The following is a 17222-nucleotide window of genomic DNA, read 5'->3' on the forward strand; positions in this document are numbered from 1 at the left end:
AGTTGTCAGATTTTTCACACACACTAACGCAAAAAATTTAATTGCACTGTACCTGAACAAATACAAAACATTCAACTCGTCTCTCTTCCTGTCTGCATATTTTAAATACACAGAAAAAGCTGTATATCTGAGTGGTACACACCAGAAAAATAAGCTAGCGGGTTTTACAGTTTCTTGGCTTTCTGTGCCAAAGTTTTCTAAAGTATACCCATTCCTTGCTAACATCTCTCATTAACTTCTATTGCAATGAAGCAAATCAACATATCTGTTCTACTAAAGGCTGGCTACATAAAGAGAAAAGAGAAAGCAAATATGCAATATCCATGCTAACTGGGAGACTCTAGCAACATCATAGGCAAAATTTTGTTCTTGGCAACAACAACAAGCAGTGATATTCTTGAGATGACACCTCCATGACTGGATTGCTCAGTTTTCTCATCTCTTTCCTTTCCACCATCTAAAGAATTCCATAGGCCGTTACACAATCTGTATAGAACATCATTAGATTGCAGCTGGCAGTGTGCAGCTGCATAAGAGCTTGTGAGAGTCATGTCATTCTAACAGCCATCACAGAACACATCTCTGTTCCATGGTTCGTGAATGGTTGGGGGATGGTCTTTGTGTGAGGGAACCTCAGTAGTTACTGCTTGTCTTTGAATTGCAGTCATTCATGTCTTCTGAAGTGGCAGTAACAGCAGAGAAACTTAAAAAAAAAAAAAAAAAGCTTTAAACCATGTCTCAGACGTAGCTGAATGTGCATATGCTCTTTCTTAAGGTCATTTCTGCAGTGCCTTCAAGAGTCCTCACTGAGTCCTTTCACTGAGTTTAGGCACAGTTCTCCTGTAACATGGCATGAGCTTGCAGGTAAGGATGTCAGTGAAAATCTGGGTTTGAGGATCAACTTAAATGCACAGACAACCCCATTGCTCTTTCCCTGCCTTTACACAAGTCAAAATAGCACTACAAAAATGCACAGAAAGTTCGTACACGCAAGAAAAATAAGTTTTTGCCAAACTGATACACATTTTTAATACTAAATACCATAATTTGAAATCTTCCACTGATTGAACATTGGATGAAATAAAGGAGCTTTTTTTTTTGTTTTTAATTTATGATTTTGATCTTAATCACTCTGCTAATCATGTAGGAAAGCTGATCTCAACAATTCACTAGCTGTGAAGTAATCTTAGTATGCATCCATCTTCTTAACATTCTGCTAATGCCTATGCTCCAATATCTACTACTATAAAGTAACAGCCAATAGACACAGTAACAATGGCATCCAATGGACACACAGCCACTGGACACTTAATTAGAAAACATTAGAAAACATGTTTTCAGATTCATGCACTTTGTTGCATTCTCTCATACATCTTGTTACATAAGAGCTTCCTAGGTTTTTCTATATAAAGTTTTCACTGCTGCACTGGAATTCATTTCAACAACCTAAATTTTAAACAAATAAATTATAACAAAAATACTGTAGAAATTTGGTATTAGTAACTTACCTGTTGAAGTTACATCACAGTCAGTGTATTTGCACAGCAGTTCAGGTATCCGCATTAGGAATCCATGACCATGTTGGTGACATGAAAGAAAAGGAAGAAAAAAGAAAACAATAAGCTATCTCGCTTGTTTCTAAAGTGAAACAAAAAAACAAGGATTAAACAAACCCATAAAGAACAATCAATCTTACATTGCACATGAACACAGAGTATATTCATTTAAACAGGTGCTGTTTTATTTCTCCTGTTACTATTTATTACCGCAAGATGGCTGTGAAAGTAGCTGTTACAAGAAAATGGTGAATAGTACTTACATTACACATAAATAAAAATCAAGCAATCCTGTTACATTTGATAGCAGGCTACATTAGAACAGTTTCACAGCATTTTTGTAAATGACTTGAATGTACTCTTTATCTGAATATCAGCAGGCAGAAGGCCAGAATGGAAATTATGCCGTAAGAAGGAAATTGAACAATTCAGATATGTTTGTGGAAAGCTCACAGATCAGAACATCTCATTTGGCACCAAATAAAGATGTTATTCATGATGTGCAACAATGAAAAGGAATGTTGTTCTCTGGAATAAAGTTAAAATTACAGTAACATGAACTAACAAATGTTTTCTTAATAGATAAAATAGAGGACAACATTTTTCATTAAATATGGTCACATGAGGCCAAATGTACTCAGCTGAAAGGAAACTAACAAGAACAAACACTGGAATGGAGCATCTTTTCCTACAGTATCATCTCTTAAATATACCATAATAATCTCAAGCAGATATCTTCAAGTTTAAGTAATTATTTTCTCTGCCTCCATAAATATTTTATTTCTTTGTATAACCTGGAAATGACTCAAATTTGGAAAGAACATATCTTCAGAATGTTTTGCAAGATCAGTTACTGGGCAGCCAGGAAACTATAGTGACTACACCAGTTCCTGCACTTGGATTCTGATCTTTCTGAAGATGTGGCCTGTTTTGTAGATCTGCAAAATTAGACTTTCTCTCATACACAAAGATGCTAAAAAGCTGTATTCTATGGTGGTGCTGGCAGTATAAAACTCAAATCTTGACTGAGCTGTGGCAGTTATCAAATGTTGACTTTGCCAGAGTCATGCCAAGCCTGTATATCAAAGAGAAAGAACCTCTTTTGTTAAATCATTCTGCCATTGGTAACTAGTTAAAAAAGGATCGAAAGTTCACAATTAAATAAGCTTTGATCATTAATTTGAGTAAATTCAAGTTTATTCAAAACAGTGGAGGAACACATAAATCCTCAGATAATGCAAAGTAAGATGAACAAATGGTCCGAGATAGAGATAGATATGGAACTGTGGTCAGTTACTTCAATTTCTGATACTTCAGTTTCTGAAGAGGCCTTTTACAAGGCAGTGCTTTAAATCCCTTGCAGCTCATGTATTTCAAGCACCCAGCCTACCAAGAGTTCTCTAAGACTACGTGAGTAGTTCACTTAAACTCATTTAACTGGGAAAATTGAAGGAGAGCCCTTGCATTCTTGTTGCTGCAATTGTTTGTGCTCTGTGTAATCTTTTCTAGTATGTGCAATACAAACAGAAGGCATTAGTGAAACACATCTTCCTCTTCCATGCCTATTAACGCACTAGATGATGAGCATACAACCCTGAAGACAAAGCTAAGTGTCAGCTTGAGGGATCAGGAAAAGAGAATTTGCCTCACCAATCTCATAGTTTGGGAATAGTACTTGAGTAGAGTTGGGGAAAATATATATCCTATTTGTTTTATGGAATGCAGATTTTTCTGTCGTACTCTAACCTACTCACGCCATGATCCGTCAGTACATGCTTTAGGAAAGTAAAGAACTGAAAAATTATCGCAGTAACAGGCTGGTGCTTACAGAAACAGTTTTAACAAGCTTCCTTTAAAAATAAATCAGCTAGACAAACACGTTTTCATAACCATCCTAGAAAGGAACTTTTCTTATGCCACTTCTACGTACTATGACGCAAATAGGAAAATATTGTCATTACATAAAAACAGCAACAAATATATCAAAACATTCAAAGTCCTCTACAAAAAGTCGTAATACTCTTACAATTAGTTATCCCCCATGGTTTATGCAATACTTCTGACTACAATTTCTATGAAGCACTATGCCACTCTAAAAGAGAATAGAATAATTCTTTTCTCTATAATCCTTTGCCCGAATTTTTTTCCCTTTCTTCCCACAGTTTTTATCAATGGCTAAAGAAGTACCACATTTTGTGGACTTCCAATTTTCTTGGCAGGCATGGGAAATTTTCACAATTTGTGTAGAAACACACAGCTGACTTGAAGACAGTGGTGAGGCTTCAGCCCCCCTCAAGTCAGATACATAACACTGGAATAGTTTGTTGTAGAAATTACTCTGCATATCACAGTCCAGATATAAGGAAAACTGTGGGTGCTTTCCTGAGGTATGCATGATACGCGAAACTACAAGCTTACTAGCTGTTGTGTGCACATTTAAATTACAATCAAGGACATTTGTTTCTAAAGAATGCTGTAGTTGCACATCTATTTCTCTGATAACCTGCACCATAAAGTCAGTGAGGATCTAGGAACAGGAGTAGCAGACCACTACTAGAGACCACTAGTGCTGCCTTTTTTTTTTTTTTCCCCCTCCAGAAATTAAATTAAATTTTCTCCCTCTCTCTCTTTTTTACTTCTGGAAAGAAAATTACTGTCTCAAACATTTTTGGAAGATTATCTGCTTTAAAGTGGGTCATGCAGAGGTCTCTTTCATATTCTTATGTCATCTAACTGAGCCCTTGATCTTTGACCTGGATAGAAATTAACCCTCCACAGTCCACCATCTATACCAAGACATTAATATTCCTAATAATGAGAGGTTATTAAAATCTTAAAAGTTCAGTGGAGCATTTCAAGGACAGTGGAATTAGACTTCAGCAAATTTCTACAGATTTATTACATAATGCAAGCCATTTGATTTGTTAGGATGGATGTTCCAAGGCTAGGACTCAGCCAGCCTTTGCTGAAATGAAAACAGCCACTTGACTAATTTAACTTGATTTGTGCTACGGGAGAGGTAAAAATCCTTGTTTTGTTCATGTGCTGCTATAAATTACTTCTCTTACCCCTTTCTACCCTCCCCCTTCACATTGTAGTAGAAGAAATATTATTTGCTAAGCAAACTTTAGAGAAAATAATAACATTGATAGTGCATCACATTTTAACGCTGATGTTGCATTACACGTAAGGACAGTGCTGTTGGTAGGGGGTAAAACTGACGTGTGTGCCAGTACTGCACTGAGAATACACAGGTATGGTGCTCTGAATGCTGTGTCAGATATGTGAATACGAGGGAAGAAAGGAGTATATCTAGTCTCCTAAATCACTATATTCTCAAAGTCATTGTGTCATTTCATGTACCTAACATTTTAACTTTAATTTCTTGATCTGTCCTTTGACTATACCTTCCATGACCAGCTTTTCTAAAACTCTTAACTGAAATTCCCAGATAAGGCACTGGGAACACGTCTGCTTGTACATTCTCTGTGCAATGACGTTCTAATTCAAGGTATGAAGTTATTCCATTGGCAAGGGCAGCAATAGCACTTGAGATTTCCACCAGGAAAGGATCCCTACCTCTGTCTGGCTTGCTCAGATCCACTAAGGTCAAGGGGAGAAGAGGATTATCACAAAGAAGAGGGATCGCACACAGAAATTCAATAAACAGAAAATGAAAATAAATTAAAACTAATATAAAAATGATCTTGCTGTGACAGAAGGTAAAGAGCAGGAATGCAAAACTTGTAATATTTACTAGAATGTGAAACTATGAGACAAGAAGGATCAGCAAACCTGCATGTAAAAGGAACCAGTAAAAATTGCTGTAATTTTTATTTTGAGGTCCTGTCATCCTGCCATCTTGAATAAAAGCAGAGCAATAAACTATAACAAACCATAAAAATTATTGCTTTTAATTAAAATTTACTAAAAGGGGATTGATGAGGTATCTCATCTTCCAGTGATAAAATTGGCAGATTCCTTTTAAAATATGGTAGTATCAGTCACATGATATTTCATCTCATTGCAACATGAAGAGTAATATAAATTTTCCTTTCATACATCTTTGTGTCTTCTACAGGCAAATTAAGATATGCATATATTTCTTTTAATCCTATTACTCTACACTCAGTTATGATATGAAGGCTGTTAATACTCTTTTCAACTAACTCCTCGGTAACATATTTCTGATACCACAGATTTATTTTGTGTTTTTTTACTCTCTGCATCTATTTGAAATCCCAGCTCTCCACATCAGTGCCATAGGCTGCTGGTCTGCAACAAAGCTGTTTCCAAAATTTAAACTTAATAAAAGAGAGAAATTCCTAAAATGGAAATTGGGTCAGTAGATCCACTGTTAGCCCCTGTAGCCATAGCAAGTTTTTCTGGTTTAATAGTTGCATTAAAGAAAGCAATAGCTCCTCTGCACTGGCTGCTGCCTTTCTTCTAGTGGCAGCAGGGCAGAGTCTAGCAGAGAACACCTCCTGAGGAAGAGCAAAAACCTAGTGAGAGAACCTGTCACAATGCTGAACATTATCAGGGTTCTGCTGCCACATGTGCAGAATAAACAAGATAAAATATTAAATAATAGCAATTACCGTTGAGCTAAGTACACAGAATTTGCAGTGCAATACCCAGTTTGGTCTATCAATTCTTAAATTCTACATCAACTCACAGGTTGTAAAAACAAGGGCAGAAGAGTAAAGGATTTCACTCTTATGGAGTGAAAATAAATCCAGTGGTAGCTTCCCTTGCTTTCTTTCTGCTGGAGGTGACTCAGGGAGCCACTGAATTTGACTAAGGCATTTTGAAAGAAAACATTAGCAGCATGAGTGCAATTACTTCTTTAAATCATTTTAAAATTTAACAGGATTTTTTTTTTTTTTTCCTTTAGAACAGACTTCCATGATTTGTTCTTGGAACCACAAAATATTTGCATCTGTCTGACTAATGACTGCACAGACTTACTAACTATGAAAACACAGGTATATTTTGATATGTATTTGTAAACTTTAACATAACCCACTTTGGGGCATGTATTTAGTGAGTGTGTTGAATGGTTTCTGCATTGATCTTGCTTCTAGTGAATCAGAGTCATGGTTTCTACTTGTCAAAGACACAAAGCTGCAACTCCACTACATGCCTGTTGCCACTATCAGCCCCTGATCACATCAAGACTAAAAGGATGACTTAAGTTTAATTTTCTTAGTTTTCTGTCCATCACAAATGAAGAAAAATTTCTTTGGAATGGATACTGAAAATAATGTAAGCAATAATGTAATCCTGATACAGTGTAAGCACAAGTGAGAAACTCTGAAATTGTATGTACATTAACATAATACAAAAGAGTTTTAAAAATTGGGAACATCTAAACAGCCTTTGAACGTATTGCACAATGTAGCAGATGTGCTGTGACTCAGATGTGATTACAGAGTACAACTTGTACAGTGCTGTCAGAATGTTATCTGTAGATACAGATTTAGGGGAAATACTGTAAACTTGTTGTAAATATATCACATTGTGAAGACTCATGTACAGAAAACTATGTCTGTGTACACATAGAATTGCATATGTATTTCAGCTGTATGCTCTCTTCTTTTCAGAAAAAAATAGGAACAGTTTTCCTTTTCAAAGGCTGAAGCATACAGATGACAAGACTGAAAACAAAATCCTGAGAATATCCACACTGAGAATGCCAGTGGACCCCTCCAATGCAATTGGGAGACTTTTTTTTTTTTTTTTTAAGAAGCCAGCAAGCCAAGCTCAAGATTTTCATCTGCACTGTGAAGGCATACACTAACCTAAGAATTGGGTGCATCTAAGACTACCTGGAGCTCCAAGCTGAAGACTACAATATCACACATAGAAAAGTGTTCTATTACATAAGCAAACATATATCTACATATATACACACATACATATAAAGTATATCTATGTGTATACATAAATGATACATAGGTAATTTTTAAAGATTGAGATGAAGATCAGAAAAAATGAAATAGGAAATATAAAAGAGGAAATATAAAAAAAAAATCACAAAGTGAAAATTAAAAAACAAAAATATTTTTTTATATGAAAAACAGAAAAATTACTATTAATAAAATAATTTTTTTTTCTCTGCCCTGCTAGTCACGGAACTGGGCCGAACCAGCCCGCAAACCACTGACTTTTTTTTTTTTTTTAAAAAAAAAGAATGGTCTTGTGTATGGTTACCACCAGCTGATTATCACATAGTTAACATCACTCTCCTCAGGAAAGGTATTTTTCTTCTCTCCTTCAGGGAGAATAATATACAGTAGCCCTTTACTTCTGTTGGCTAGAAAATGTTTATAAGTTGGAGGGCATATAAACTGCATTCTGGAAAATACCCTGGTTTTATTGTTCTTTGTTCTCTGAACTGTGTATGTCCTCAAAATGTCACCCACGATAAACTGCAAAAGGCATCACATCAAATCATTAAAAGACACTCCCTAAGGCAAAATACCACATACTGCAATTGTCTACTGCTTTATTTACATATTTGTCCCACCTTTTTGTAAGTTGGCCACCTTTTTATTAGAGAAATGTTTCCATACATTTAAAGTAGATTTAGCTATTGGAAAGTTGAGAACAGCAGAGGAAAAGAATGTTTATTTAATCACTCAGTTGTTCCTGAGTGAGTAGCCTTGGAATAGGATGGGAGGGCTATTCCCACTGAGCCCTGGGGGCAGTTCACCTGTCAGCTTTGCCTGCAAGGACTGGTATGACAGGCCATGCCGCTTGTTTTTGACAGTGTGAATGACAGCAACCCAATCATAGAGCCCACCCGACTTGGTGATTTATCTTTACTTTCAAATAGATTGAACATTACATTGTAAGCAGTAAACTCCACTCTGCTCAAAGTACTTCAGAATACAAAATCATTACCTAGCTAAAAAACATCAGGCAAGGAAAGAAAGGGCAGCTTTTAAACAACAACTTGGATTCTGCTCTTGTTTTCTTTGGAGTGAGCTAAAGAAAGCGCCATCCAAAACCAAACAATTACAGAAGGACACAAATATGAGAAAGAAGTAAAATTAGTGAAAGAGATAGTATTATAAGCCTTCCTTTTTAATGAGAAACTCATTTTAGAAATCTAGAAATTCCATTGATTTTTATTTCTTTTTTTTTTTTTCCCCTTAGGATACATTTACATCTAAAAATCAAACAGAAGCGTCTGTAAATAGGATGCTCACATAATCTTGAGAACTGAAATGCGATTGTGGAATAGTGGTAGCATTTAAGCCAATTCGCTGGACCAGGATAACAACCTATAGTTCTAGGTATGGGAATATCATATTACAATGCTAATTCCTAGCACCAGCTCAACATATTTCAATGCCAGTGCAGTCCGTCTCAGGGCTCTATATAGCCTCCGATATACATTAAGTAATAACTCTCTTTTTGACACTTCAAATATACACTGAGATGTTCCATCAGAGGATCTCTTTGCTGCTGGAAACTCTATCAATTTCAAATTTGATATTACTTGATGAAGCTCCAGTTATTCTGTAATTACCACATTACTTTATAATGTTTATTTTTCTGAAGCCTTTGGGCACTAGCTACCAAGTTATCATATCTTCTGAACTATAATGCAGAAAATCATTTCTATCTTCCCATGATGTTTTTCAGAGTACAAGCTTAATTAGACCATTACAAACTGGGTCAAACATGCAAAAAGGCAGATTAAGTATAGACCAAAATACATAGAGATGTTTATTTGGAAGGTGATCTTCACAAAGTTTCCAGCAGCAAGACTGTCAGTCGCTTACCTCTATTTCCTGTAATCACTGCAAGTAAACCTAATGAGACTGCCTTTAACTATTTAAGAAATGCACTATTTTTTTTTTTTTTAAAAAAAAAAACACCTTCCTTTATGAAGTTCCTAAATACATATTTAGAATGAGTTTACTGTCCTTCTAAAATAATCGTAATAAATATATTAAAAGAGAGTTGCTGTGTTTAGAAATGCTTTTGATATGAAACAGATAAATACAATGGAACAGCAAGCAAAAGCACAAAGCAAAACTTGTAAGAACATTTCCAATTAATTTAGCCCCATTTCATGTACAAATTACTGATTAATCAAAGTACATACATAGGTACTGTGACCTTTGTACTGGACAACTTCATAATCCTTATTTTTAGAGTAATTATGTGATCTATATAAATATGAATATTGCCTACTAAAGATGGTAAAAAAACAAGAAACTGCCAGTGTTCATGGTGTAACCATGAATCATCCTTCTTCCCTCAACATTCGTTAATGTAAAATAAATGAATATATCATGCATTTAACACATTTAAGTTACACAGACATTACTCAATAGAGCAAATTCTCCAGCTGCAAAACAGTTTTGTTTTTTTTTTTTTTTTTTTTTTTTTTTTTAACTTCCACCAACAGAACCACTACTGTTAGCTAGGCATTTTTCAGTGACAATGAACAGGAGCCTACATTTGACACTAGCAAAAACCTATACCAGTGGAGGTTACCCACTGTCATGGCCACTATTGCTGAAATGCACTATCCACCACCTCCCTGGGCTATCAGCCACTGTTTGGTTTTCATCAATGCTCAGCAAGTGTCAAAGAGTGTCAGAAGGTGCAATTTCTTCCACAAAGGGGGAATTCAATGACGCACCTTTGTTTCACATACACTTCTATTTCAGACATCATTTTGTCAGACTGCCCCTCTGTTGCCATCTGTCACACAGCAACAAAATGTAATGGGACACTGGTGAGAAGGATCACCCTCTACTGCTGCACTACTACCAATGTCTACTTCCAACAAAACAGGCCAACAAAATAAAACAGGAGGCATTACATTTGGAGCAGCATTTTTAAAACCATCACAAAGTAACTGCCTTAGGGGATAAAATTCCTAGTTCAATAACTCAATCCTGCAAAGGCAAATGGTAAAGGTTTTGCTGGCTTCAGTGGAGATAAGATCTTAAAATATGATAGGACTTCTGCAAAATCTTCCATGTCATCCAAACTCTGAGAAGGTAATTAACAGAATCCTGTATCAGCCATTCCATAATACAATAAACAGATCATGGATAGACAACAGGGAGCAATCAGTATCACAGAAGCAGAAATACAGCATGCCAATGTGACAGTGGAGAAAACACTATGTATAAAGTGAATGAAAAAAATCGCTGAAGAATTATTTTACGCATGTGAAAATGAAGTTTATGCAATCCTGCCACGGACACTAATGCACAGGCTGTTCTACTACTCAACTGCTGTCACAGAAGTCAAAGTTGCCCAAGGGATTCAGGTACTTATGCAGTGACTAGAAGATCTCAAAGAACTACAAAGAAGAATGTCTGTACAATGCAACAGCCTGTACTGCTTGCCTTCTACAGATTTTTCATTTCCACTTCAAGATACGCAGAGCATGTGGTATTGTCTCTGACATGAGAAGTTCCCATAAATGTACCCTAATATCCTGGAGGGAAATGAAAGAGCACTATCATTCTGCTTTCATTTCAATTGGAGAAAATTCTGCATACTGACTGATCACAATAGTATCCTTAATATGAAGAGCAACAAACTGGCTGCTGGTGAAGGCAGTATTCCTGATTTCATGGCCCAATGGTCTAATCTACTAGGGAAAATTCTTCTTCCTACATATGACAACTGTGAGCTTTAGCCGTAACATTCAATACAATGAGATCATGAAAATTCATTGTTGAGGGACAGATGGATGATATCCATTATTAATGGAGCCCTATACAGAACCTTTTCCTAAACAATGCATGTAGAGCCTTTATCAAGATCTTTCAGGCAAGAAACAACATGATAAAAACTATAATTAAAAAGTTCACTTTTACAAGAATAGATATTACAGGTAATATTACAGTCCATTTATTGGTAAAAATTCAACTAACAGTTGTCTAATGGTATTCAGTAGATTCAACTCCCATGGCTACAATTCTCTTATCATACATCATATTAAAAATTGTGCTGAAGGAAGACAGAGGCTTTTTCCCCCCTATTTTATAAATACTTCTGCCAAAACAAGATGCCATCTAGTAAAGCTAAAGAGCTGATACGACTATCTTCATACAGACACCTTAAAGTGTTTGTTTTTCAGAAGCCCTGTTATAATAAGTGGAAATTAGGCACAGTCAGAACAGCATCTTCAGTGTTCCAAAACATTATGGAAAAACATATTCTGAAGTCTGATGTTGGCTTATTTTAACCTATAGTTCTTTATCAGTGGGCTACATAACATTCTTAAAAGAATCAACCGCCTTCTTCCATCAAATAACTTTGTTTATGTATCTCACAGGACTATGAACAGTCCTTGTTTCCTTCTACAAAGTGAACAGCTTTCAGCTTGTGACTTTGCTACATGCACCATGTAAAAACTAGGGACTTCTGATATTTGTCTCATCTTCCTGTAGTTTTAAAGAGACAAAAATCAACCTGGTGTCAGATCTGACTTTAATCCTCAAGATGAGAATAAAGAGAATGACTCTATCTTTCAAGAAAACAATACAAAGAATATTCCCATTTTTCTGCCTTTATAGAGCGTCTGGACTGCATGATGAAGAGAAAAACTGTGAAGAAAACAAATTTTTAAGGTAACATTATTTTCCCCTAGACTTTGGAACGTATTTGCTTGTTCATGATGAATGGTCCATGTATGTGGGATGAATTCCACACCCATTCAAGTAAGTGTTGATATCAACATGCCAGGCATAGACAGTTTTTAGACAGTTTAGCAACTGATTTATTCTGGTATTAAAACAAGTCTGACTCTTCCAAGTGCAAAATGAAACTTTTATATATAGAGATAACAGCTCTTGTCCAGACCAGGGCTTCCAAACTTTTCTTCCCATTGCCTTCAGTCTCACTAGTACTTCCTCTTCTCTTTCACAAATCTATTCACCTTGACATGTAACAATCTCATTGACAAATTCTACCATGTAAGTATTAACTTTGTGTCTCCTTGAAATACTGATAATCATTATTCAAAATTGGAAAGTCCTAGATAATTCCATCTGATAAGTAATTTCATTCTGTAATGACCCTACAATGTATCAAAGACAAATACAAGAAATTGGTAGTCCTCTAAGTGAAAGAGTGAAACTGCTTAAAGTAGGTATTCTTTCCTCATCAATTCAGCCACATAATGGGAATTATGTTTATATGATGAGAGTGCTAGCAAAGGTATTTTTCCTTTTCAAAGGATCCCTTCCCTTCTCTTATTCGCTCTCCTAAATTTCAAGTGTCTTTCAAAACCATATGAAGTACAGAGATGTACTTTGTCAGAGCTGAATTCAAATTTAGATAAAATTGACACAAACAGCATTTCCTATGCTTAAATCTTGAAAAAACAGGTGTGCTGAAGTTGCTCTTCTATCTTTTCTGTTTTACAACAAGAAAAAGTCTGGCATTGACTCTGACTCTTCCCTTCACGTTGCAAAGTGAGCTTAGTATTGGTTAAGTATCAATATCTCACTCCCTGGTTGGCAGAATTCAACTTCCTGAGGGTGACTGAGTTTTCAGTCATCTCTGGTCTAGGGTAAGAATATTGGGCAAACAAGTCCCAGATTCAAACAAGTGTCACTAATACATTGAATAACAATTGCAGGTGGTATGAACTGGCAAATATTACTTCAGACTAACAGCACTCTTAAGACATGACTGAAACCCATTCTATTAGTATAAAAGATTGCTTTATTTTCAAGCATGTGAAAGAGGTCAGTTCATTTTCAATTATGCAACTATTAAAGCTAATAGCCAGTTCTTTCTTTGTTGGTAAGCTACAGCAAAATGCAACAGAATTTACCTCATCACAAATGTGTTAAGCTCTTCCTCCGTAAAGATGGAGGTAGGTGGCACCTGACCAAGATATTCACAATCACATGTAAGCTGTCCCAGACTCAGTAACCATCTTTCTGCTGTAAGGCTGGGAAAACAGACTGAGCTGAATTAAAGAAATGTATGAACACTTGCCAGTTGGGCATGTGCCAGGGATCTCTCCAGTTGCTTCAAACTTTAGTCTGTAATTTATTCTCAGTCCAAATTTAACATGTCAAAGTATTTCTTTTTAGAGACCACAGCAATATCAACTTTCAGTCCTCAGAATTTTTGCTACTGTAGGATTAGATTTTTTTATTATTATTATTTTGTATATATGAACTATGATTTTGCTTTCATTTTTACCATCAGAATACAAATTCCACACATTGGAAAAAATGTAACACTATCACCACTCCCCTTTCACAGTTAATGTGTCATCTTAAATATCTCAGTCTCTGTCCGTACCAGTAAGAAATGTAAATTAACAGGAGTAGATCTGTAGAACAGAAGGACTGGTGATTGGCAATTGTTTATACCCACAAACTACATTATTTTGATAAATTTACTTTAAATTATACCTAGCCTGGGCCAGTATTTTTGAAGCTCCACTTGCTGCTGGGACATGTCAGGTTTTCTTCTGCAGTATGTTTTGATTTCTTCTGAAAGGAAAATACCTCCTACATCCTAACATCAAACTGTTAACAAGAGTAACAACTGGACAATCTCAAGATTCACTTTTGAAGCACATCACACTCCTGTTCTACAGTAAGGTGTGGAGGCATCCTTTCATTCTTCCCAGTCTTCTGCCTCAGGTGACAGATTGACAGATGCAGAGCATCTATCTCAAGCTAAAACCAACCAGGTAAAATCTGAACACCACTTTCCTTGCTCCTATCTGTTTAGATGACAAGACTGTATTCAGATGAAAATAAAAGGAGAGAAATCAGTACACATAGATTTTAAATACCCAACAGAAATCAGTTGATTAGAAAAAAATAACGATCCTACAAGAAATTTTGAGAAAGCCAGAAGGAAGCAACTTGTTTTTTTGGGGGGGAGGTTGGTTTTATACCTTCAGAGCTTGTAGAGCTTGAAGTTGAAGTCCCCTAGAGGAATAGTTACAAGACATTTGAAGTAAGTAATTTAAATATAAACAAATGACAAATTCTGTAATCTCAACTGAAAATGCTTTACAAGAAAAAGACATCAACATTACAGCATTCATAATTGCAGCTGCACTTACAGGGCCTCAGATTCAAACTCTTGGCTACCATTCTAATGTAACTTGGAAAAAGTGCAAAGTATTAAACATGAGGCCAGGCAGTGGGGCTTGGAGAGTGTGATACTGACCAATCATAGCCTTATATTTCTGAAAGTAAAGCAATCCTATTTCCTGTACTTTGCATACTATTACCCTTCCTTCAGAGGTCAGCACTCAATGCATCATTGCCTCTATTAGAAACATCTTTGTTCTGATTTCTTCCTGAAGTAATAATTTTACTGCACAGTCTAAAGTATTCTAAACTGTACAACCGAGGCATGTAACTGCTAAAGTTTTCCTTAAAAATTCAGTTCCTAAAAAAAACACATATAATGGAACATGATAAACAAAACATCCAAGTGGTGCATAGCACACCACATGGGAGATGCTGCAGGAATTAGCTTATGTTGAGTCAGTTCATGTCCCCAAAGAGCTGTGTTTGAGCTTTTTGAAGCTGCTCACTCAGAGGGATTATCTCATTCAATCTGCTTTAATCATGACTAAATGCTTCCAATTGGTATATACTGGGACAGAATTAGAGAATCTGAAGCTCCCAAAAATCCATGCAACGGGCTTAGAAGGGTGGGGGTTGGGAGAAGGGAAAGAAAGGGGAGATGCTGTAGATCAGCGTATAGTCATATTTGTACCTAGTATTCATTGGAAAAAAAAAAGTAGCCTTAGTTGTAGACTAATCTTTTGTCTACAATTGAAGGTTGCAAGTTGAATTTACTGTACAGTAATGAATTTCCACCACAATAAAACCACAAAAATGAAGACAAAAAAAAAAAAAAAAAAATCAGGCTTTTGGGGTTCAAACATAATATGCCTCAAATATTCACCATGGGCCTAACCCCTTGCTATTATTTTTCTACTTAAGAGTGTCCTCTCAACACAGAATTTTCAAGAAGGTTGCTAGTGAAGACAGATGTAACTGCAGTTTTATTTATAATGTTTGACAAGAATACTACCCATACCAAACCAGCCAAATTATAGTGCAGTGGGAAGACAATGGAAACTGAAACACACCATTTTGCTAGAAAACCCACTGGGCAATAACAGCAGCTGTTGTACTAGGATATTAAATGATAGAATCATACACATGGGCTTCACAGTGAAAGCATAGGATGGGTTACAGCTACATATTATACCTCTTATACAAGAGTACATGCACTTCATTCAGTTGTCAATTTTCTCCCTATTGAGGAGTTTAACAATTTGATCTCTAGCTTATTGCTGTCAATAGATTCATACTTTAGCCGTGATTTAAAGCTAACAAATAATTTTATGCTGACATCAGTTATCTCCCTGACAGCTCTAAAATATAAAACAACAAGCAGTTGGTGTCAGCATTCTTAAATCAAGCCCAAGGGCCCCCATGGCACCATCCTAGAGCAGCTTGTTACCGCTAAGCAAATGTCAGTCTAGTCAATGTGCGTAGGAGGTTGTCAACTCCCTGGTTGCATCTGCCCTAATAACTAGTCCCCTGTAAGGTGAAATGCATAAAGCTAGCACCATATTGCTTGAAACCTAAGGTGACAGAGGCTACAAGAGACACCATTTCTTTCCAAGTTCTAGGAATGGTTACCTTCCTGAGAAACCTGCATCTCTTGCTCCATCTTAGAGTGGTTATTATTCTTGTTTTACTTTTGTCAGGAAGCAGAGAGAACACACAGTCATTAACATGTATCCTATTTTTGTAATCCTCTTTTTCTACTTTCCAGTGTTAACAGCATGCTACTTTTAATGGTACAATTTAGCTAGGGGTGTCGCTAGCAATTTGGAAAGCATACATACACATTGTCCTCACTGTTGGTCCCCTGCCCTCACCATACCCATAATCTCCCAAGGCAGACATACCATTATACGTACCCCCATCACTAGCACAGCAGGTGCTATTAGACAGGGGATCTAGCAGCATGTTCATAAAAGACCTGGCAAAGAACAAAAAAAACCATTGCCCCCATGAAATTAAAATTGTATGCTGTGGCACACACAGCACACACATTCTTCCACTTGAATAAGTTTTGAAACATCTTGTAAGACAGAAAAATTTAGAAAACTTCCATTAAAAAAAAAAAAAGGCAAATTTGAACTCAGCAATACTACAGTAAAGTCATTTTCCAATTTTTTTAAGCTCATGAAGAAAGACATTAAGACCTTAAGAATTATAACGTAGGTTTCTTTTAATTTAGTTTGAAAAAATAGGATTATATCAGCAGCAGAAGATGGGATTTTCTCTGCAGCTAAATATATGAAAAAATAAATCTCAATCTTACTTTAAATACAGTCAGTAACACTTTAAGTTCCAGGTTAAACTAGGAAAAGACAAATAGAGAACACTGTATTTTCCACTAGATAACCTAGAGTTACTTACTAATTTTCCTTCTTCCATGTATTTTTTTGTGTGATATCCAGTGTAATGAATTTATCATTGCATGCTGTAGCACTGCATATAGATTAAAATAGTTTTGATTGCATGATCATTAATTCAATAAAATCAGTCTGAGTGAATGACAGAAAACATACAATGCAGGGCTAACAACCGAAATATTCTGTCTTTTTTCAAG

At 36.0% G+C, this 17222-nt stretch overlaps 1 protein-coding gene and 1 long non-coding RNA gene across 2 annotated transcripts in view; both read right to left on the reverse strand.

Moving 5' to 3' along the window:
• The window catches only part of ROBO2 (roundabout guidance receptor 2), an 872799-nt gene that overhangs the window by 233983 nt on the left and 621594 nt on the right, over positions 1-17222 (reverse strand). The window lies entirely within an intron of this gene.
• On the reverse strand, positions 11573-16389 carry LOC128072681 (uncharacterized). Its single transcript, XR_008202400.1, has 2 exons — positions 16241-16389; positions 11573-14306 (listed from the first exon to the last, which is right to left on the reverse strand). It is a non-coding gene; the product is annotated as an uncharacterized LOC128072681 (long non-coding RNA).

This window comes from Tympanuchus pallidicinctus, unplaced genomic scaffold (assembly GCF_026119805.1).
Source record: "Tympanuchus pallidicinctus isolate F22 unplaced genomic scaffold, pur_lepc_1.0 scaffold10, whole genome shotgun sequence".
Taxonomy (NCBI): domain Eukaryota; kingdom Metazoa; phylum Chordata; class Aves; order Galliformes; family Phasianidae; genus Tympanuchus; species Tympanuchus pallidicinctus.